Below are 25,076 nucleotides of genomic sequence, written 5' to 3'. Positions count from 1 at the left end.
CCCCATGGTGAATGATATGGAGTACACTAGAACTGAATGGAATAATCACAGGATAGTGGAATGCACACATAAGAGAATGGTTATATTCAGGACAGGGAATATTATTTTTTTAATAGGTGGACATATACAGTCCCCTCAACACTCATCCAGAATCTCAAGGGCAAAAAGTGCTTGCCCTTGAGGTGAAAGAAAATCAGGTACCTACTGTCACTTTTGTTACAGAGAATCCAGGATATTTAAGAGAAGAAAAAAACAAAAACAACACCAAAAAACCCAAAATGGAATGTGTTGATGTTTGTAACATACCACTGGTAAGAGAGGAAACGAGAACTTTGGATGAGATGGTCTCATGCTTGAGTGAGCAGCTGCCAACTGTATGGAAAATCTAGACTAGGTCATTGGGAAGAAGGGTTTTCTGATGTTTTTCTTTTTGTTTTGTTTGTAGGTAAAAACAACAACAACAACACTGCACTTGAAACTTGTAGACTCAAAGCAGATGAAGAGAAAGTAGAGAGGGAATGGTACCAGCCTGGAAGCAGTCCAGGAACAGGTACTAGAAATAAGGAGGAAAAAAATGAGGCAGTGTGGAGGTCTTAGATGCCCTTGAGGATGCCAAGAACACCACAGAGTGTGTGAAACACTGGTATGGTTAGCAGCCTAGACTAACACTGCTGAGGCTCTGTGAAAGAAGGTTTATGAGCAAGGCAACTTTTAAGTATACAGTACAGTGTCATTTGCTGTAGGCAGTATGCTAAGAGTGAATCTCTAGAATCTATTTATCTTGTGTTACTGAAGCTTTGTACCCTTTGACCGAACCACAGTTTTGGTTTCTATTTCTATGAATTTGTCTATTTCCCCCACATTTATATCTTCTTTAAATTATTTACTTATTTATTTTTGGCTGCATTGGGTCCTCACTGCTGCCCATGGGCTTTCTCTGGCTGCGGCCAGTGGGGGCTGCTCTCTGGTGGGAGTGCACAGGCTTCTCATTGTGTTGGCTTCTCTTGTCATTGAGCACAGTCTCCAGACGGCACGGGCTTCAGTAGTTGCAGTACACAGGCTCAGCTGCCTCAGCATGTGGAATCTTCCCAGACCAGGGGTCAAACCAGTGGCCCCCTGAATTGGCAGGTAGATTGCCAACCACTGGACCACTAGGAAAGTCTGAGTTTGTCTATTTTAGATTCCATATATAAGTAAGATCATATGGTGTTTGTCTTTCTGTGTTTGGGTTATTTTGCTTAGCATAACATCCTCCAGGTCCATCCATCTTGTTGCAAATGGCAGGATTTCTTACACTTTTGGTATCATATCTAAAAACAAGTTATACACACGATGGCTCTTTAAAATGAATTTTAACAATGTTAAAATAGTTATTTATCTGAACAAATACTTAACAACTTAAAGAAGAGGTTATTACTATGATCTTCGCATGAATGAGGAATGTAAGTCTACACAGGGTAATTTATCCAAGGACACAATATATATGGTAATCCTAGCAATAGATCCCATGTCTGCCTGATACAAACACTGTCGATGTAATAGTAGGCAATACTATAAAAGTTACAAAGTGGCCAACTATGACCTAAAATAAAGTCTGCTGCTGCTGCTCCTGCTGCTAAGTTGCTTCAGTCGTGTCCAACTCTGTGAGACCCCATAGACGGCAGCCCACCAGGCTCCCCCGTCCCTGGGACTCTCCAGGCCAGAATACTGGAGTGGGTTACCATTTCCTTCTCCAATGCATGAAAGTGAAAAGTGAAAGTGAAGTCGCTCAGTCGTGTCCGACTCTTTGAGACCCCATAGACTGCAGCCCACCAGGCTCCTCTGTCCATGGGATTTTCCAGGTAAAGTCTAAGGAACACTAAAGTCAAGGAACACTAGATATTTCGGTACAATTTGACATTATAAATGACATAATTAAGAAGGCAAACATGTATCTGTGTTCAAGGGCAGAGGGAAAGTACCTGGTGACATATGTTTACTAATTTAGATGGATAACCGAGTCCTTGATTGTACTTTCATTTTTGTTTATAATGGATCTTTTTGTCAGTGAAGATTATTGGATGGCAATTATTGCTATGATCAGTGCTAAAGCAAAGAATATGTTAATATCATTTCTGATTGAGGAATGCTGTTCATTTAGATTGAAATGAACATTTAAAACCACGGAAAACATAAAATGAAACTGAGAACCATTGGAACATTTATCAGCACGATCTCAATCCATGCTTAAGGGCTATCATTATACCCGTGAGAAGGGTGTGGAGAGTAAAATTTAATTACTTCCTTAATTTATTCAAAGAACTTTCATGGAGCATCCTCTGAATAAAATTTGTTTATTGTTGTATTCAGTCTTCACAGAAACACTGTAAGGCAGTGGTCCCCAGCTCTTTTGGCACCAGGGACCAGCTTCATGGAAGAACATTTTTCCATGGGCCCCGGGGTGAGGGGGAATGGTTTTGGGATGATTCAAGCACATTACATTAATTATGGCACCACTGATCTGACAGGAGGCGGAGCCCAGGCAGTAATGCGAGGAATGGGGAATGGCTGTCAATACAGACGGAGCTTGGCTCTTGCTTGCCCACTGATCACCTCCTGCTGTGCAACCCGGTTCCTAACAGGTCATGGACTAGTAACAGTGTGTGTCCTGGGGGTTGGAGACCCTTGCTATAAGGTATATATTAGTATTCTCTTCTTATAAATAAAGAAACAAGTATTTGAAGACACAAAGCCCTGTGCCTGTGGTCATATAACTGGTAAGTGGCTAACAGGGCCGTACATCCAGGCTTGCCTAGTTTCAAAGCCTGTGCTGTATTTCCTACTAAGGCTGATTTCAAAAAACCATCTGGCAAAAAAATCCCTGAGTGCCATCCATTCACTATTCCTAGCAATGACCTATGGGGAAAATCGCACGGATCATAGACTTGGGCAGAATGTCACATTGTCTGGCAGAGCATTAGCTTAAAAGGTCAATAAGCTTCACAGTAAAGCATCCTAATCATCCATGGAAAATAAATTGCTCGTGTTTCTGCTTACTAAACAAACTGAAAACTAACTTATTACATTCATATTCTGGGTAAATTTTTTCTGGAACAAAAAGTTACCAGTCTATAAATCATAGTTTGATCAGCTATCACATCTTCTGAAAAGACATTTTTAGTTATCTTAACTAGGAATGAGTGCTTTAAGCACTGTAGAAAACCACATAAAAATAAGAATGAATTGAAGAAAATATAGAGAAGTCAACCTAGGGGATCTGAATGAGTTAAACTACAAATAAAATATCTGAGAATACAGGTTGCTGCCAAAAAACCTGAAAGAATGAGTCAATCTGCAGACTTTAAGAACAATCAATAATTACCAAGATGCAAAGAAGACTGACTAGGAGGAAACTGAGGGAAAACCTTTAGAATGGATAATTAGGCAAGAGTTCTCTGACTGTTAAAACGGTGAGCTTTTAGAACAATCTATCTGCCACAGGAAGCTGTGCAACTGACTTTATTTGGGACACAGGGATTAAACTCTCAGAACCACTAAAAGCAAGTGTGAGCAGATATATTAGTGGGAAATGAAGACATAAGCCTTTCCTTTTCTGTTTACTCCTTTCAGGACAATTTAGAGGAAGCCTTCTGTGTCCTTGGTTAGCATTTCAAATGTTTGTTAAAAGATGAGGATTTTCACCTAGTTGACTGAGTTATGCTTCTTTTGTCCTACAAGAGATGTTTCTACTGAACTTGCTCAACTCTTTTCTCCTGTGTCCACAGGAGGAAAGAGTCGCATGTGTTGAGGTTGTGATTGTGACAATGAGATCATTTTTTAATATTAATATACTGTCTATGGAAAAATTAGAATAGACAGGCATGCGCCTAAGTACCACTAATATCCTAACCACTCAAGGATAAACATGTTAACATTTTCATGAACAAATGTCCCAATATTTCACATATATGTGTGTTTATATAAATTGGTGTTTATGAAGATCATAGTTATACAGCACAGACTCTTCTGCAACTTATTACTAGCTGAACATAATATAGTCATTCCTCATGTAATCAAATAATCTTCTAAGTATAATGATATAAATTACATACACAGTATTGTTGTATTCAGTTCAGTTCAGTCATTCAGTTGTGTCCAACTCTTTGCGACCCCATGAATCGTAGCATGCCAGGCCTCCCTGTCCATCACCATCTCCCAGAGTTCACTCAGACTCACGTCCATCGGGTCGGTGATGCCATCCAGCCATCTCATCCTCGGTCGTCCCCTTCTTCTCCTGCCCCCAATCCCTCCCAGCATCAGAGTCTTTTCCAATGAGTCAACTCTTTGCATGAGGTGGCCAAAGTACTGGAGTTTTAGCTTTAGCATCATTCCCTCCAAAGAAATCCCAGGGCTGATCTTCTTCAGAATGGACTGATTGGATCTCCTTGCAGTCCAGGGGACTCTCAAGAGTCTTCTCCAACACCACAGTTCAAAAGCATCAATTCTTCAGCGCTCAGACTTCTTCACAGTCCAACTCTCACATCCATACATGAACACTGGAAAAACCACAGCCTTGACTAGATGAACGTTGGTTGGCAAAGTAATGTCTCTGCTTTTGAATATACTATCTAGTTTGGTCATAACTTTTCTTCCAAGGAGTAAGCGTCTTTTAATTTCATGACTGCAGTCCCCATCTGCAGTGATTTTTGAGCCCCCCAAAATAAAGTCTGACACTGTTTCTAGTGTTTCCCCATCTATTTCCCATGAAGTGATGGGACCTAACTAATATTGTTGTATTAGTTCCCAATTGCTGGACACTAGATTGTTTCTGAGTTCTTGCTATTATACATAATAAGACACTGTCTATCCATTTATTTCATTTTTTGTTATAGCTTTAAACACTTCTTTAAGAGCAGTTCTTGAGTTTCTGTGTCAAAGGGTTTGTACATGTAACTAATTATTTAAGTATTCTCCAGATAGAATGTACCTTTCTGGAAAAAGGTAGTTGAAGGGATGCTCTGAGGTCAATCTGCCTATGGGAAAAGAGGCTGATTCTATGTGGATCAGTTTCCTCATCTGTACAGTTACAGTTTTGTCGCTTAGTCATGTCCAACTTTTTGCAAACCCATGGACAGCAGCATGCTAGGCTTTCCTGTCCACTATCTCCTCTGTTTGCTCAAGTTCATGTCTATCTGTACAATGAGATTCTTTTTTTTTAATTTTAAATTAATTAATTTATTTTCATTGGAGGCTAATTACTTTACAGTATTGTGGTGGGTTTTGCCATACATTGACATGAATCAGCCATGGGTGTACATGTGTCCTCCATCCTGAACCCCCCTCCCACCTTCCTCTGTATCCCATCCCTCAGGGTCATCCCAGTGTACCAGTCCTGAGCACCCTGTTTCATGCATCAAACCTGGACTGGCGATCTATTTCACATATGATAATATTCATGTTTCAGTGCTGTTCTCTCAAATCATCCCACCCTCTCCCTCTCCCACAGAGTCCAAAAGTCTGTTTTTACATCTGGGTCTCTTTTGCTGTCTCGCATACAGGGTCATCATTACCATCTTTCTAAATTCCATATATATGTGTTAGTATGCTGTATTGGTGTTTTTCTTTCTGACTTACTCACTCTGTATAATAGGCTCCAGTTTCATCCACCTCATTAGAACTGATTCAAATGTATTCTTTTTAATAGCTGAGTAATACTCCATTGTGTATATGTACCACAGCTTTCTTATCCATTCATCTGCCGATGGACATCTACGTTGCTTCCATGTCCTGACTGTTATAAATGGTGCTGTGATGAACACTGGGGTACATGTGTCTCTTTCAATTCTGGTTTCCTTGGTGTGTACGCCCAGCAGTGGGATTGCTGTGTCATAAGGCAGTTCTATTTCCAGTTTTTTAAGGAATCTCCACCCTGTTCTCCCTAGTGGCTGCACTAGTTTGCATTCCCACTAACAGTGTAAGAGGGTTCCCTTTTCTCCACACCCTCTCCAGCATTTATTGTTTATAGACTTTTTGATAGCAGCCATTCTGACCAGTGTGAGATGATACTTCAACTAAGCAGACGTTTCTCCAAAGAAGACATACAGATGACTAACAAACACATGAAAAGATGCTCAGTATCACTCATTATCAAAGAAATGCAAACCAAAACCACAATGAGGTACCATCTCATGCCGGCCAGAATGGCTGCTATCAAAAAGTCTACAAACAATAAATGTACAATGAGATTCTTAAAACCACCTCATGTGATCACTGTAAAAGTTTAATAGGTAAACTATGCAAAATAATTATAGTAATATCTGCCAGACAGGAAACACTGAGAGATTATTTTTAGTATTATTATTATAGTCATTGTTATTTCCAATTAACATTCTCATCAGAAGCTATTATCTCTTAGTATATGAGAATATAGCACAAATAGGTACAAATTTAATATTAAATAATGTTATCTTATTGCTGTTTTAATTTTTCTTTCTTTGATTAATAATTGCTAGGATATTTATCATGTTTGTTGAACATTTGTGTTTTTGCCTTTGTGCCTTGCTTCGTCATAGTAATTTTGATGCATTTTGCTGCTGTAGCTTTTTTCTTTACTTACTGAAGTGTAAGTGCTGCTTCTTTGCTGTCTAATAGGAAAATAAGCTTTTGCATGTTTTAAATCAAAATGTACATAGCATTAAACAATTTCTAAAACAAAAACAGCCATACATTGCCTCCTAGATTTTCCTACAGAGCACTGTTCTTAGACTGTGAATCCAGTAGGACACTTTTTACATTTTTATATGTCATTCCCCAAAGATGTGTTTTTCAACCTCTCTAATATTAATTCTAATTCTGATGTCTGACAGCTCTTTGATTTAGTGAGTTATCTTAATAACTTACTTGTATTGTTTTTTCTCCATCAACCTAACTCCAAAATATTGACATTTTTTGGTCTATTAAAAAAAGACTTTGTGCTATAAACATGTTTTTACTTCCCTAGGCTAAATAATGCCAAAGGCTTTGCTTTCTCCTCATTAGGCTAATTCCCCAAATCTTAATGACACATAGCATAGCATAGAATTTAATGACCGAATATTTAGAATAAGACATGTATATACTCAAATTCTGGGTGAGCTTAGTTAATTTGGACAAGTCACTCAGGATCTCAGAGCCTCATTTTCCATACATGTAAAATGGAAATAATAAGATCTATCTCAGATGAACAGTATGAAGGTTAAATGAGATAAAGTTTATGACAATTTAGGTGTTAATGAATGGTAGTTATATTTTTATACTTAATTATTATCATGTTCACCAGTGAACCTTCATCAAGTTTTATGTTGTTGTTATTTGGTTGTTCAGTTGCGTGTGACACTTTGTGACCCCATGGACTGTAGCATGCCAGCATCCCTGTCCTTCACTATCTCCCAGAGTTTGCTCAAACTCATCTCCATTGAATCAGTGATGTCATCCAACCATCTTATCCTTTGTCGTTCCCTTCTGCTTTTACCCTCAATCTTTGCCAGCATCAGGGTCTTTTCCAATGAGTCAGCTCTTTGCATCACGTGGCCAGAGTATTGGAGTTTGTGCTTCTGTGTCAGTCCTTCCAATTAATATTCAGGGTTGATTTTCTTTAGGATGGACTGGGTTGATCTCCTTGCTATCCACAGGACTCTCAAGAGCCTTCTCTCACACCACAGTACAAAAGCATCAATTCTTTGGTGCTCTACCTTCTTACATGACTAGAGGAAATACCATAGCTTTGACTAGATGGACCTTTGCTGGCAAAGTGATGTTTCTGCTTTTTAATGCATCATCTACCTGTCATAGCTTTTCTTCCAAGGAGCAAGCAATTTTTAATTTCATGGATACAATCACCATCTGCAATGATTTTGAAGCCCAAGAAAATAAATTCTGTTACTGTTTCCATTTTTTCCCCCATCTATTTGCCTTGAAGTGATGGGACCAGATGCCATGATCTCAGTTTTTTGAATGTTGAGTTTTAAGCCAGCTTCTTCACTCTTTTCTTTTACCTTTATCAAGAAGCTCTTTAGTTCCTCTTCACTTTCTGCCATAAGAGTGATGTCATCTGCATATCTGAGGTTATTGATATTCTCCAGGCAATCCTGATTCCAGCTTGCTCTTCATCCAGACCTGCATTTTGCATGAGGTAGTCTGCATAGAAGTTAAATATGCAGAGTGACAATATACAGCCTTGACATACTCCTTTCCCCATTGTTGTCCATATCTGGTTCTAGCTATTGCTTCTTGACCTGCAGGCAGATTTCTTAGGAGGCAGGTAAGGTGGTCTGGTATTTCTATCTCTTTTAAGAATTTTCCACGATTTGTTATGATCCACACAGTCAAAGGCTTTAACATAGTCAGTGAAGCAGAGGTAGGTGTTTTTCTGGAATTCTCTTTCTTTTTTGATGATCCAACAGATGTTAGCTATTTGATCTCTGGTTCCTCTGCCTTTTCTAAATCCAGCTTGTACACCTGGAAGTTCTTGGCTCATGTACTGTTGATGCCTAGTTTGAAGGATTTTGAGCACTACCTTGCTAGCATGTGAAATGAGTGCAATTGTATGGTAGTTTGAACATTCTTTGGAATTGTTCTTCTTTGGGATTGGAATGAAAACTGATTTTTCCCAGTCCTGTGGCCACTGCTGAGTTTCCCAAATTTATTGGCATATTGAGTGTATCACTTTAACAACATCATCTTTTAGGATTTGAAATAGTTTAGCTAGAATTCCATTACCTCTACTAGCTTTGTTCTTTGTGACTATAAATAGCATTCATTCATCTAGTTTTCAAACTTCCCAGCATCAGGGTCTTTACCAATGAGTCAAGTGGCCAAAGTATTGTAGCTTCAGTTACAGTATCAGTCCTTTCAATGAGTATTCAGGGTTGATTTCCTTTAGGATTGACTGGTTTGATCTCCTTTCTGTCCAAGGGACTCTAAATTCCATGGACAGAGGAACTTGGTGTTCTATAGTCCATGGAGTTCAAAGAGTTTGACCTGATTGAGCAACTAACACTTTCACTTTCAAGATACTGTGAGATGGGTAAAAAGTAAAAGAACACTCAAAAGAACATTTCAGCAGCAAAGGTATGATGTATGAAAAACGAAGACATTTTTAAGGGTAGACTAGTTTGTGTGGGTATAGTGGAAACTGGAAGAGGATACTGGAAGTATTGGAGCTACCCTCAGCTCCTACTTCTCTAGAAATACCTACATCTAATGTGTTGTCAAGTTCTCTCAAGATGCTACCCAAATTTGCTTCATATCCATCCACTCTGTCCCATCCCTGGTACCATTGCCCCATCCAGAACCCTCATTATTTCTTGTTTTAATCTCTGTGAGGGTAGACACCCTCCAAGTCAAATTTTAACTGTGGCCCAAGGGCTATTTCTCAATCATAAATTTAAGGATGACACTGTTCAATTTTTTATAATACTTTCTCATTTCTTAGAAGAAAAAGTTAAAATTTTTAAGTATGGAATCTGAAGTCTTTAAAAGCATAACCTCACTCTATTCTGGTAGCTTCATCCTGCCTGAAATAGCAATTATTCATTATTTCATTCAAGATTAATAAATGGGAAATTAACATTTACTGAGCTTTAAATAAATGCCAAGCACATTTAAAAGTTCAAATAATCCTGTGAATTAACTATTATTAATATCATGTTACAATGGGTACAATTAAGTATTTTGCCCAAATCCACACATGTAAACAGTAAAGTTCTAATTCTCTATTCTGCTTCTCCAAAATATTTATTAGGTACCTACTCTAGGTCCTGCAATGGAATATAATGGACATAAAGATAAATTAAAAGGAGATTCTTACTGGAAAACTATTATAAACTAATAGAACAGCAGCTCAGAAATTCCTTATTCATGAGAACCTTCATGTTTCCACAAGGCATATCCCTGGCATGGCCTCATTCTCCAGTTTAACTGACAATTTATGGCTGCTCCATTTCCTACCATGGCTTCTCTCTTTGCAGTTTCTTGCCTGGTTTTGACACTTTCAGAATCTGTAAGAACCTTAATTTACATAATAAAGTAGCATCTTTACTGATTTAAGCATCATAAGGTAAGACTTGGAAAAAAATTATAGAACTAAAATTAATGGCCAAATAGGACTTTGGGATTGTTCTTTGTTTCTTTTTTATATGTTATTTCATCACAGCGAGTTGATTGAATGGCTCTTATTTTCTGTTCTGTACCTGGGAAATTTGATGTAGATAAAAGCCAGACTATCTAAGTCAGAACAGAGAGATGGGTATTTCAAGGGCTTGGACACTTGGTCTGTTGCTTTTGTATCAAAGTGCATTGTGTCACTTGTCATAAAATTAATAAAGCAAATGTCAATGGTAGATAAGTAGAAGGATAGATTTTTTTAATGATCAAAAAGAACAAAGTGTTAAAACAAAAATTCTAGGCCCTTATATAAGCATGACTGCAATTTGAGTGAATGCTTCAAGACTCTGAGAACTTAAGGGGGTGCTGAGCCCACTGATCAGAAATTACTGGCTTAGCAGAGGGAACACAAGGCTGGAAAACAGAAGAACTAATTTTAACTATTTGTCATGCCAGTGTCATTTAAGCATTATCATTGGTTTTTTCATATTAAAAGATAATAGTAATGGCTTGCTTATCTCACAGAATTTTTAGAGTAAAATAGAAAAGGCCCATACAAATTTTAAAATCAATGAAGCACTGTCATAGTTGCTAGTATATAGTACTACTTTCATAGTCAGACTTCTATAGATTATGGAGTCAAAAATCAGAACAAGTGTTTAGAACTGGAGAGGACAATACCCCTACTTTCTCACTCTATAAATTAGAAGAGTGAAATTCTAAATAGTTTAATTTCTTGCTTAATATCAGGTAGTCATTTCTTAAAATGTTACATAAGCACATATTCTATTTAATCATCAATGCTCTAATTATTAGCCAAACCATTCTTATGAATGTCTGCACCTTAATAGAGAAAAGTAGACAGTGTTGAATACCGGGACCTGGGTATAATTATATATGGGTATTGGTATGCAATTAAAGACTGAGTGCCGTAGAATTGATGCCTTTTGAACTGTGATGCTAGAGAAGACTCTTGAGAGTCTCTAGGACTGCAAGGAGATCAAACCAGTCATCCCTAAAGGAAATCAACCCCGAATATTCACTGAAAAGGCTGATGCTGAAGCTGAAGCTCCAATACTTTGGCCACCTGATGCAAAGAGCAATTTCATTGGAAAAGACCCTGATGCTGGGAAAGATTGATGGTGGGAGGAGAAGGGAAGGACAGAACATAAGGTGGTTGGATGGCATCACTGACCCAATGAACACATCTTGAGCAAACTCCAGGAAATGGTGAAGGACAGAGAAGCCTGGTGTGCTGCACACCATGGGATTACAAAGAGTCGGAGACTTGATTGAGTGACTGAACTGTACTGATTGGCATGCATTTTGTAAAATATATTTAATCAACTGTGTATGCATTATCTACATATCAGAATTACTTTCTCAAATAGAATGCATTGACCAAGGACATATTAGAGAAGTAAATGGATTTGTAGAGATGGAAACATAGATTAGGCATCTAGATCAAGATTCATAACTAGATCTATTGAACCCGGGTCTCCCATATTGTAGGCAGACTCTTTACCATCTGAGCCACCAGGGAAGCCCATATTAGCTTCTATATGATATTAAATAATTATAGTTAATCAACAGTTTAGAGAACATTCTATTGTAACTTAAGTAGGAATAATTATGTAAGACTTGTAAAAAGATGCTGTAGTTTCAGTTAATTTTAAGGTACTGTGGGCTTGGACTTCCCTGGTGACTTAGATGGTAAAGAATCTTTCTGCAGTGCAAGAGACCCAGGTTTGATCTCTGGGTCAGGAAGATTCCCTGGAGAAGGGGATGAATGGCTATCCACTCCAGCATTCTTGCCTGGAGAATTCCATGAACAGAGGAGTTTAGTGGGCTTCTAGTCCATAGGGTCACAAAGAGTTGGACTTGATTGAGCAACTAACACTTTTACTTTCAAGATACTTGAGATGGATAAAGAATAAGAGGACACTCAAGAGAAATTTCAGGGGCAAAGGCATGATGTATGAAAAGCGAAGGCACTTTTAAGGGTAGAATAGTCTGGGTACAGTGGAGACTGGAATTTGGGGACACTAAAAGATGTAAAAGATTGAGGGCAGGAGGAGAAGGGGACAACAGAGGATAAGGTGGTTGGATGGCATCACCAACTCGATGGACATGGGTTTGGGTGGACTCTGGGAGTTGGTGATGGACAGGGAGGCCTGGCGTGCTGTGGTTCATGGTGCCGAAAAGAATTGAACACGACTGAGCGACTAAACTGAACTGAAAAGATGTAAGATAGAAATGACTGGGAATATTAATTATGACCTCATATTTATAGTTCATATGAGTGAAATGGAGAGAAGTAGACATACAGTATGAAAAGTCTTGAATTCCAAGCTACAGATTTCAGGAAATCACCTTTATACTTTGATGACCAATAGAAATATTTTAAATAGATGTGTAACAACATCAGATTTGTATTCCAGAAAAATCACTCTGTTTGCAGAAAATGAGGTTGTCTGGGAGGATTAGAGATAGAGACAGCCTAGACATTTTCTCCCAATCAGCTAGAAAAAGAGGTTATAAAAGCCTGCTAGAAGCTAGATAATGTCTTTAACTAATTCTCAGAGAGAAGCGCTATTGAGGCCAAATAATATGGCAAGATTTGGCTCTATTGAATTAGAACTGCCTATAGTATATTCAGGTAGTATATTCTATAAAATGTATACTTATAACTTAAAAGTGCCACACTAATGTACATTCTAGGAAAGAATGTATAGAGTCGCAAAAACCAGGGCCTAAGGGACAAAAGTAGGGAAAATATAATATAATCGGAGTGTAAAGGGAAAAGGTGATAATGAAGGAGAGTGAGAAAGAATGATCAAGGGGGCAAAAGAAATAGAAGACAGTAACATCCTAGAAGACAAGAGAATTTCCAGAAAAGGAAGGGATCAACAGAACAGGGCCAGAGCCTTCAGAGAGACCAAAAAAGAGGCAAATTGATGTCACCAGATTTAACAATTAAAATATTGTTCTCAGTTTTGAGGAGACAGTTATATCTGAGTGGCAAGATTTATTTTTTAAATTAAACATAGACAAAACCTAATAGATTCTTAGATCCTCAGGACCAAGAGGCATCATATAATGGTTCGTAAGTGCCCTCAGTATTTCTTTATGAGGATTGAATTCCAAGATTATATTATTATAAATTATGTAGGCTGCGTGCCCAACTTAATTAACAATTACAAGCAATATAAATTGTTGTTTAGTCACAAAGTTGTGTCTGACTCTTTTGTGACCCCATGGACTGTAGCCCACCAGTCCCCTTTGTCCATGGGATTTCCCAGGCAAGAATACTGGAGTGGGTTGCAACTTCCTCCTTTAGGGGATTTTCTTGACCCAGGGGTCAAACCCGCATCTCCTGCATTTCATGTGGATTCTTTACTGCTGAGCCACAGACGAAGCCCCATATTATAGGTACAGTTATCAAAATTGGTTGTTCCAAATTCCTACATCATCAAGAATGGAAATTTAACCTACTTATAAGTAAAATTCCCTTGGCTTTGGATTAGACTTAATATGCCTCTAAGCAATTTTCTAGTTCTCAAGGTGAATTGCTCACTCAATTGTACTTCAAAACACTGTACTCAGAAGCAACAAAAATTAATATAACCAAATGGAAGGAAAACTTTGGTATTGTTTGGAACTAGATGGAGAGGCTCTTTAAACATTTGGGAAAAATATGATGATCCCAGGGCATGATAAATTTTATATTAAGACTATAAACACTGTTTAAGAATTCAGCATGTATATGTCTTTCCTTGGTTGAAGTTATTTTCTGTTCCTTAATTTCCATAATATGTCGTTAATGCCAGTCCCAAACTCATCTAATTGTAAGACTTTGCCGTTGTGGGTCTACAGTTTTTAAAATGTAACATCTCAAGTGCTATAGAATTTGATATTTGCCCATTAGATCATTTTTCATAGATGTTTAGCTATATATTTATAATGTCTTGAAATATTCAATTTGAAGGGGAGATTTGGGTTAAAGAGAACTATCCAGTTTACCTTTGAGAGGATTAATAATTCATCTTCCTGTGTAATGGAACATTTAACATTGAGGATAATCCATGAACTGGGTAATTTTAATTCAGTTAGTTGCATTAGTGATGTTAAGAAAAAAATGTATTCATTTCCCCTAAAAAAACAATGTTTGTATTCTATTGTGTTTACTCACTCAGTGGAAAATGTATAGCATTCAGGGACTTTTTCATAACAGCATCTAAGATTTCCAACTGTAGGCCAATCAAACACACATTTAATACTTCTAAAATACTAAATATTTTAAAGGAATTTTTATTTAACATGTTTAGAGTATTTTATTACAAATTAATAAATGTTGTTTTCTGAGTTCATAATTAGATAGGAGACAAAGTTTTTTTTCCCTCTTTTATAGCTTTTGAAAATATGAAAATTGGAATGGATGAAATGTATTAGGAGTTTGTAGCTATTTGTCCTGATATGTCCTATAATATTTTTATTACTGTACCTGATAATAATATACACCTTTATCCTTTTAAAAATGTCTTTGCATCACAGATTTGTGCTCCTAAAAATTTGAGGGTTAATGTTTTAGTAGTGACACAGTTTGTGGAAAGTCTTTGATGGGAATTGCAGAAAGCTTTGTGAAAATCAGTTTAATATAAACATAAGCACTTGTAAAAAAAATAAAGGCAATTCATATTGGTTCTTAGATTTGTTTCTATCAAATAAAAATGACATCAAGAAGCACTATACCCTGAAAATCTTTTCTGACAAGTGAAGTTTACTTTTAATTATCTCTAATATTATTTAGGTAAGTACATGTCAGAGATGTCACAGATAACTTGATAAAAGTAATAAGGTCTGAAGACCATGAGATCACATCCTAGCTATGTGTAAATGAAATCTTTTCTACCTAAGAGATGGGACAAAACATCTATGTTTATTCTAAGAAGTATCATATTTATGGACTTATTGAAACAAAAACCAAGCATTTTAGTTTTTATATATGTTTATTGTAATTTTATTTGCTTTTGTTGACAATTTGATAAGTATCAGCTGTCATTAAAACAAGTGTCATGTAAGTTTGAGATTTTATTTTCATGGATAATACTAGAGAATAAAGGCTATAAATATATTTTACAGAATCATTAACATTTAAGATATGTATTTATGACAATCAACATGCAAAAAATAAATCTGGTCTTCATTCAATTCTAAGGATTTCTCATTTCTTAAATAATAAATTCTTGGAAACCTGAAAATTTGTGCGACGTTTCAATTTTTTTTTTCTAGCGTATGTTACAGGCATATCTTGTCTTGTCCTTCACTTTATTGAGCTTTGCAGCTACTGTGTTTTATACAAAGTGAAAATTTGTATAGACACTCTGTGTCTAGAAAATCTATCAGTGCCATTCTTCCAATAGTTTGCTCACTTCATATCTCCATGTCACACTTTGGCAATTCTTGCCATACTTCTAACTTTTTCATTATTATTGTATTTGTCATGGAGATTTGTGATCAGTGATCTTTGATGTTGCTTTGTAATTGTTTTGAGCACCACAAACTTAATCAATGAATATGTGTGTTCCAACCACTCCACCAATTAGCCATTGTTCCATCTCCCTCTCCTGGGGCTTCCCATTCCCTAAGACGCAACAGTATTAAAATTGGGCCAATTAGTAATCCTACAATGGCCTCTCAGTGTTCAAGTGAAAGGAAGAGTTGCATGTCTCTTACTTTAAATCAAAAGCTAGAAGTGACTAAGCTTAGTGAGGAAAGTTGTCATAATGTGAGATAGGCTGAAAGCTAGGCCTCTAGTTCCAAACAGTAAGGCAAGTTACAAATGCAAAGGGAAAGTTCTTGAAGGGAATTAAAAGCACTACTCCAGTGAACATAGGAATGGTAAGAAAGCAAAACAGCCTTATTGGTGATATGCAGAAAGTTTCAATGGTCTGGATACATTTCATTAAGCCAAAGCATGATCCAGAGCAAAGCCTTAACTCTCTTCAATCCAAGGCTATGAGAGATGAGAAAGCCACAGAAGAAAAGTTTGAAGTCAATAAAGATCTGTTCATGAGGTTTAAAGGAAGAAACTGCTTCCAGAACATGAAAGTGCAAGGTGAAGCAGGAAGTGCTCACGTAGAAGCAAGTTATTCGGAAGATCTAGCTAAGATTATTAACAAAGGAGGCTATGTTTAACAGCATATTGTATACAAAACAGCCTTATGTTGTAATAAGATTCCATCTAGGACATCAATAGGTAGAGAAGATAAGTTAATGCCTGGCTTTAAAGCTTCAAAGGACAAGTGGACTCTCTTGTTAGGGGCAAATGCAGCTGGTGACTTTAAGTAGAAACCAGTGCTTATGTACCATCCTGAAGATCCTAGGGCCTTTAAGAATAGTGCTGAATCTACTTTGTGCCCTATAAGAGAATAATAAAGCCTAGATGATAGCACAACTGTTTATAGCCTAGTTTACTGAGTATTTTAAGCCAACTCTTGAGAGACCTACTACTTAGAAAAAAATAAATAAAGGTTTCTTTTCAACATTAGTGCCCATTGACAATGTAACCAGTTACCCAAGAGGTCTAATGTAGATGTATAATGAGACCAATGAGGTTAATGTTGTTTTCATGCCTGCTAACTCAACAGCAGTTCTGTAGCGCATGGATCAAAGAGTCGTTTTGCCTTTCATGACTCAATATTGAAGAAATACACTTCATAAGGCTCTAGCTGCCAGATAGTGATTCCTTGATGGATCTGGGCAAAGTTGATTGTTAAGGAAAGAATTTACCATTTTAGATGCCATAGCCATCATAGTCAACAAAATGGTCCAAAATCTCAAAAGCGACAGAATGACCTCTGTTCATTTCCAAGGCAAACCATTCAGTATCACAGTAATCCAAGTCTATGCCCTGACCAGTAATGCTGAAGAGGTTGAAGTTAAATGGTTCTATGAAGACCTACAAGACCTTCTAGAACTAACAACCAAGAAAAGATGTCCTTTTCATGATAGGGGACTGGAATGCAAAAATAGGAAGAAAAGAAACACCTGGAATAACAGGTAAATTTTCCCTTGGAATACAGAATGAAGCAGGGCAAAGGCTAGTATAGTTTTGCCAAAAAAAAAAAAAGCACACAGGTCATAGAAAACACCCTCTCCCAACCACACAAAAGAAGACTCCACACATGGACATCACCAGATGGTCAGCACCGAAATCAGATTGATTATATTTTTTTTGCAGCCAAAGATGGAGCTTATACAGTCAGCAAAACAAGACTGGGAGGTGACTGTGGTCAGATCATGAGCTTCTTATTGCCAAATTCATACTAAAATTGAAGAGAGTAGGGAAAACCACTAGACCATTCAGGTATGACCTAAATCAAATCCCTTACAATTATACAGTGGCAGTGAGAAATAGATTTAAGGTACTAGATCTGATAGACAGAGTGCCTATTGAGTTATGGATGGAGGTTCATGACATTGTACAGGATACAAGGATTAAGAACATCCCTAAGAAAAAGAAATGCAAAAAAGCAAAATGGCTGTCTGAGGAAGCCTTACAAATAACTGTGAAAAGAAGAGAAGTAAAAGCAAAGGAGAAAAGGAAAGATGCCTGCTGGGAGCCAGCGTGAGGAATCCCACCCATGACAAGGTCATGCGGAGAGGCCTGATGGGCAAGGCGAGTCAGGCCTCAGGGTTTCCCCCTGGTATTTCCTGAGCATGTAACCCCAAAATAAGAATCTGCCTGCCTTATTGTATTGTACTTTTCCACTCTTCTGACACACTCTGGAAAAAGTTAACGCAGGGCTTTAGTCTTCTGCATTTGAAAGGGATGTTTCAGTTCAAACCCCCTCTGATAACTCTCTAGTTTGCCTAACAGGTTCCTCCGGACTTTTTACAGCTTGTGTATTGTTTACAGTCTCCCAACCGCAAGAGGCACAGGAAGCTTAAAACATCCTAGGAATGCAGGGGCTTCTGAGGTGTCAAGATCATTAGAATAAAACTGATTAAGCATTTCATTGTTGAGCCAATACTTGCTGCCAAATTTTCATATCTTTTATTGGTTGATATAGTTGGTATATAGAAAAAACAAGTAGTAACATTAGATCTTTGAGTTAAGTACCTTCTTTGTTATAACCCACTGCACCTTTGTTCTGTAGAGATGTAACTTTAGTGCTTTAAGGAGATGCAGATTAAAGAAAAACACTTCAGGGGAAATGAGATTAACATTCATTAAGGAAGAGAGTCAAAAAGTGATGGCCTCTTGGCCAGAAGATAATGTAAATCACCTGAGACCTTTTGTATACAAAAAGATATACAGAAAGGGTCAGGACTGCTGCCCCTGCATGACTCTGTATCTTCCATTATGTAAAATTTAGAGTATATAAACACTTTTTAAATAATAAAGTTGGAGGGGTTTTTGCACAAGCCTGGCCTTCCCCGATACTTTCTCTTGCTCCCTCTCCCTCTCTCTCCTTTTCAGGCTGATCCCTTGGAACGCGGAGGCTCACCGAGTCTACTTACTTGCCTGGGCTTCTGAGACCCACGCGAGAGGGAGCCCAAGGCGGGGCACCCTCTGCTATTCAAGCAGGCGCCTGTGACCCAACGTAGACGGTGCAAGTTCCTTGTCTGGAACTTGATTGGTTTTCCACGTAAACGAAGTTAATCAGCCCCTTTTCTCCACTCATTTTCCTACTACACTATTTTTTGCTAATCTAATCTTATATTTCTAATTAAATAAAATTTTCCTCGCCTATCCGTCTCCCCTTCGAATCATCCTGGATCCACCAGGGCAAAACCCTGGCAGAAAGATATACCCATTTGAATGCAGAGTTCCAAAGAATAGCAAGGAGAGATAAGAAAGACTTTCTCAGCAGTCAATGCAAAGAAATAGAGGAAAACAACAGAATGGGAAAGACTAGAGATCTCTTCAAGAAAATTAGAGATACCAAGGGAACATTTCATGCAAAGATGGGCTCAATAAAGGACAGAAATAGTACGGGCCTAACAGAAGCAGAAGATATTAAGAAGAGGTGGCAAGAATACACAGAAGAACTGTACGAAAAAGATCTTTATGACCCAAATAATCACAATGGTGTGATCACTCACCTAGAGCCAGACATCCTGGAATGTGAAGTCAAGTGGGCCTTAGGTAGCATCACTATGAACAAAGCTAGTGGAGGTGATGGAATTCCAGTTGAGCTATTTCAAATCCTAAAAGATGATGCTGTGAAAGTGCTGCACTCAATATGCCAGCAAATTTGAAAAACTCAGCATTGGCCACAGAACTGGAAAAAGGTCAGTTTTCATTGGAATCCCAAAGAAAGGCAATGCCAAAGAATGCTCAAACTACTGCACAGTTTCACTCATCTCACACTCGAGTAGTGTAATGCTCAAAATTCTCCAAGCCAGGCTTGAAAAGTACGTGAACCATAACCTTCCAGTTTTTCAAGCTGGATTCAGAAAAGACAGAGGAACCAGAGATCAAATTGCCAACATCTGCTGAATCATCAAAAAAAACCAAGAAAGTTCCAGAAAAACATCTATTTCAGCTTTATTGAGTATGTTGAAACCTTTACTGTGTGAATCACATCAAACTGTGGAAAATTCTGAAAGAGATGGGATAACAGACCACCTGACCTGCCTCTTGGGAAATCTGTATGCAGGTCAAGAAGCAACAGTTAGAACTGGACATGGCACAACATATTGGTTCCAAATAGGAAAAGGAGTACATCAAGGCTGTATATTGTCACCCTGCTTATTTAACTTATATGCAGAGTACATCATGAGAAACACTGGGGTGGATGAAGCACAAAGCTGGAATCAATATTGCTGGGAAAAATATCAATAACCTCAGATAAGCAGATGGCACCACCCTTATGGCATAACTAAAGAGCCTCTTGATGAAAGTGAAAGAGGAGAGTGAAAAAGTTGGCTTAAAACTCAACATTCATAAAACTAAGATCATGGCATCTGGTCCCATCACTTCATGGGAAATAGATTGGAAACAGTGGCAACAGTGGCAGACTTTATTTTCTTGGGCTTAAAAATCACTGTAGATGGTGACTGTAGCCATGAATTTAAAAGACGCTAGCCCCTTGGAATAAAAGCTATGACCAACCTAGACAGCTTATTAAAAAGCAGAGACATTACTTTGCCAACAAAGATCTGTCTAGTCAAGGTTATGTTTTTTTTCCAGTAGTCATGTACTATAAAGAAAGACGGGTGCCAAAGAATTAATTCTTTTAAACTATGGTCTTGGAGAAGGCTCTTGAGAGTCCCTTGGACTGCAAAGAGGTACAACCAGTCCATCCTAAAGGAGACCAGTCCTGGTGTTCATTGGAAGGACTGATGTTGCAGCTGAAACTCCAATACTTTGGCCACCTGATGCGAAGATTTGACTCATTGAAAAAGACCCTGATGTTGGGAAAGATTGAAGGTGGAGGAGAAGGGGCTGACAGATTGAGATGGTTGGATGGCATCACCGACTCAATGGACACGAATTTTGGTAAACTTCAGGAGTTGGTGTTGGACAGGGAAGCCCTGGAATGCTGCAGTCCATGGGGTCACAAAGAGTCAGAGACGACTGAGTGACTGAACTGAACTGAAGTGAGGAACATTTGTGATTCATGGAGAGAGGTCAAAATTACTACATTAGCAGGAATTAAGTACTTTGGCCACCTCATGAGAACAGTTGACTCATCGGAAAAGACTCTGATGTTGGGAGGGATTGGGGGCAGGAGGAGAAGGGGACGACAGAGGATGAGATGGCTAGATGGCATCACTGACTCGATGGACATGAGTCTGAGTGAACTCCGGGAGCTGGTGATGGGCAGGGAGGCCTGGCGTGCTGTGATTCATGGGGTCGCAGAGTCGGACACAACTGAGCGACTGAACTGAACTGAAGAAGAAGTAGCTTCTAAACTTAATGGGTGACTTTTGAAGGGTTTAAACTTCAGTGAAGGGAGTAACTCCTGATATGGTAGAAATAGCAAGAGAACTAGAATTTAGAAGTGAAATATGAAAAAGTGACTGTGTTCCTGCAATCTCATGATTAAAATTTAATGGAAGTGGAGGATCTCCTTAATGATGAGCAAAGAAAGTGGTTTCTTAAGATGGAAACTACTCCTGGTAAAGATGATGTGAAGATTGTTGAAGTGACAACAAACATTTAGGACATTATATAAATTTAGTTGATAAAGCAGTGGCAGACTTAAGAAGATTTACTGCAATTTTTAAACCACTTCTTTTGTGGGTAAATTGCTGTTAAACAGCATTGAATGCTACAGACAAATCATTGGTAAATGGAAGAGTCAAATCAATGTATCAAAGCTTTTTGTTGTCTTACTTTAAGAAACTTCTATAGCCATTTCACTCTTTGCAACCACCACCCAGATCAGTCAGCAGTCATCAACACTGAGGCAAGATCCATCATCAGCAAAAAGAATATGACTTGCTGAAAGCTCAGATGATGGTCAGCATTTTTTTTTCAATAACTCATTTTTAAATTGAGACATGCACATTATTTTTTAGTTATTCTATTTCATTATTACAAGGAGTATAAAACATAACTTTAAATACACTGGGAAACAAAAACAGTGTGTTAATCACTTTATTGCAATATTTTCTTTAATGTGCTGATCTGGAACTGAAACTGCAATATCTCTGAAGGATGCCTGTATATTGTTACTTTATGGTTTTCTAAAATCTTCAGGTAATTATCAGCACACTTGGAAGAGCATGCTTAATGATATATCCAGTGTAATAGCTGGTAGGAGACTGACCAGAAAGAGGTATATAAACTATGGTTTTTCCAAACCCTTGGGACACATCTCTGTGGCATCTTTAATTATAGGCAACTATTTTATGCAAAGAGAAGTGGAAATGGAAGTGTTAGTCACTCAGTTGTGTCTGACTCTTTGTGACTCCGCAGACTGTAGCCCACCAAGCTCCTCTGTCCATGGAATTCTCCAGGCAAGGATGCTGGAGTGAGTTGCATTTCCTTCTCCAGGGGATCTTCACTAAACAGGGATCGAACTTGGCTGGGTCTTCTGCATTGCAGGCAGATTCTTTACCATCTGAGCCACAAGGGAAGCCCATTTCTATTCTTCACAGTTCAATTCAGTCATGTCTGACTCAGTCATTTCCGACTCTTTGTGACCCCATGGACTCCGGCATGCCAGGCTTCTCTGTCCATCACCAACTCCCAGAGCTTGCTCAAACTCATGTTCATCCAGTTGGTGATTCTATCTAACCATCTCATCTTCATCCCCTTTCCTCCCACCTTCAATCTTTCCCAGCATCAAGGTCTTTTCCAATAAGTTAGTTCTTCACATCAGGTGGACAAAGTATTGGAGTTTCAGCTTAAGCATCAGTCCTTTCAATGAATTTTCAGGACTGATTTCCTTTAGGATTGGCTGGTTGGATCTCCTTGCAGTCTAAAGGACTCTCAAGAGCCTTCTCCAGCACCACAGTTCAAAAGCATCATTCTTCAGTGCTCAGTTTTCTTTTTGGCATTCTATCTATCATATCTAATCCCTTGAATCTATTTGTCACTTCCACTGTGTAATCATAAGGGATTTGATTAGGTCATACCTGAATGATCTAGTGGTTTCCCCTATTGTCTTCAATTTAAATCTTAATTTGGCAATAAGGAGTTCATGATCTGAGCCACAGTCAGCTCCTGGTCTTGTTTTTTGCTTACTCTCCAGAGCTTTTCCATCTTCAGCTGCAAAGAATATAATCAGTCTGATTTTGATATTGACCATCCAGTCCCATCACTTCATGGGAAACAGATGGGAAAACAGTGGAAACAGTGTCAGACTTAATTTTTTTGGGCTCCAAAATCACTGCAGATGGTGACTGCAGCCATGAAATTAAAAGACGCTTACTCCTTGGAAGAAAAGTTATGACCAACCTAGAGAGAAAGCAGAGACGTTACTTTGCCAACTAAGGTCCATCTAGTCAAGGCTATGGTTTTTCCAGTGGTCGTGTATGGATGTGAGAGTTGGACTGTGAAGAAGGCTGAGTGCCAAAGAATTGATGCACTTGAACTTTGGTGTTGGAGAAGACTCTTGAGAGTCCCTTGGACTGCAAGGAGATCCAACCAATCCATTCTGAAGGAGATCAGCCCTGGGATTTCTTTGGAAGGAATGATGCTGAAGCTGAAACTCTAGTACTTTGGCCACCTCATGCAAAGAGTTGACTCATTGGAAAAGACTCTGATGCTGGGAGGGATTGGGGGCAGGAGGAGAAGGGGACGACCGAGGATGAGATGGCTGGATGGCATCATGGCCTGGATGGACATGAGTCTGAGTGAACTCCAGGAGTTGGTGATGGAGAGGGAGGCCTGGCGTGCTGCGATTCCTGGGGCCGCTGAGTCGGACATGACTGAGCGACTGAACTGAACTGAACTGATCTGGTGATATCCATGTGTAGTATCATCTCTTGTCTTGTTGAAAGAGGGTGTTTGATATGACCAGTGTGTTCTCTTGGCAAAACTCTGCTAGCCTTTGCTCTGCTTTATTTTGTGTTCCAAGGCCAAATTTGCCTGTTACTCCAGGTATCTCTTGACTTCCTATTTTTGCATTCCAGTTCCTTATGATGAAAAGGACATCCTTTTTTGGTTAGTTCTAGAAGGTCTTGCAGAGAAGGCAATGGCAATCCACTCCAGTACTCTTGCCTGGAAAATCTCATGGGCGGAGGAGCCTGGTGGGCTGCCATCTTTGGGGTCGCACAGAGTCAGACACGACTGAAGCGATTTAGCAGCAGCAGCAGCCGCAGCAGCAGCAGCAGCAGCAGCAGCCGCAGCAGCAGCAGCAGCAGCAGCCACAGCAGCAGAAGGTCTTGTAGGTCTTAATAGATCCACTCATCTTTATCTTCTTTGACATTAGTGGTTGGGGCATAGTTTTGGATTACTGTGATATTGAATGGTTTGCCTTGGAAATGAACAGAGATCATTCTGTCATTTTTTATGTCATTTTATGTCATTTTATGCCATTTTTAGATCATTCTGTCATATTGTCTTTTCTTAAACAATAGTAAAAAAAAAGGGGAAGGCTTGTTTTCATTATGGCCTTATATATTTTTCTTCAAGTATACAATCCCAAGGGATCATATATTTTATGTAAAAGAATAATAGATCTTATGTAGATCAGTGATTCTCAGACATTTGGATTAAACAGACCATTAAAATTTCAAAACAATGGCAACAATAGCTGAGGTGGGAGAAAATAAGATTAAACAGCTTTTCATGGAATCAGACACATTAAAAGGAAACGAATGGATAAAGAAAATGTGATGTATGAACATTATGCTAAGTGAAATAAGCCAGTTACCAAAAAGCAAATGTGGCATGATTTCACTTACATAGGGTCTCTAAAATCGTCAAATCCATAGAATCAAAGAGTGACAAGGTGGTTGCCAGGGGTTGTGGGAAGTGAGAAAAAGGGAGTTACTAATCAATGGGCATAAGTTTCAGTCAGTTAAATGAATAAGCTATAGAGCTCTGCTGTAGAACTATATACCTATAGTCAATAATGATGTACACAAAAATTTTTGGAGGAGATGGGATCAACAGAGGATGAGATGGTTGGATGGAATCACTGACTCAGTGGACAGGAGTTTGAGCAAAGTCAGAGATGGTGAAGACCAGGGAAGCCTGGTGTGCTGTAGTCCCTGGGGTCACAGAGTCAGACCTGACTGAGTGACTGAACAATTACAACAAATTTACGGAGAGAGTAGAGCTCATGTTAAGTGTTCTTACAACAATAAAATAAAATAAAAATACTAAGATTATAGCTTCTTTAGAAAAGTTAACAGCAAACACTAGTACTGATAATAACATAGCAGCAGAATAGTGATATAAATTAAACCTAGTTCTGATCTGGTATATATATCACAAACTCAATGAACATGAATTTCAGCAAGCTCCAGGAGATAGTGGAGGACAA

The 25,076-nt window shown here is 38.5% G+C and overlaps 1 pseudogene; it reads left to right on the top strand.

The window, feature by feature from the left end:
* The first annotated feature begins 21,079 nt into the window (after positions 1 to 21,079).
* Positions 21,080 to 21,636, top strand: LOC138081271 (tigger transposable element-derived protein 1-like; annotated as a pseudogene).
* Positions 21,637 to 25,076: the final 3,440 nt, after the last annotated feature.

This window comes from Capricornis sumatraensis, chromosome 6 (genome assembly GCF_032405125.1).
Source record: "Capricornis sumatraensis isolate serow.1 chromosome 6, serow.2, whole genome shotgun sequence".
Lineage (NCBI taxonomy): Eukaryota > Metazoa > Chordata > Mammalia > Artiodactyla > Bovidae > Capricornis > Capricornis sumatraensis.
This window is presented reverse-complemented; position numbering and strand designations above follow the sequence as displayed.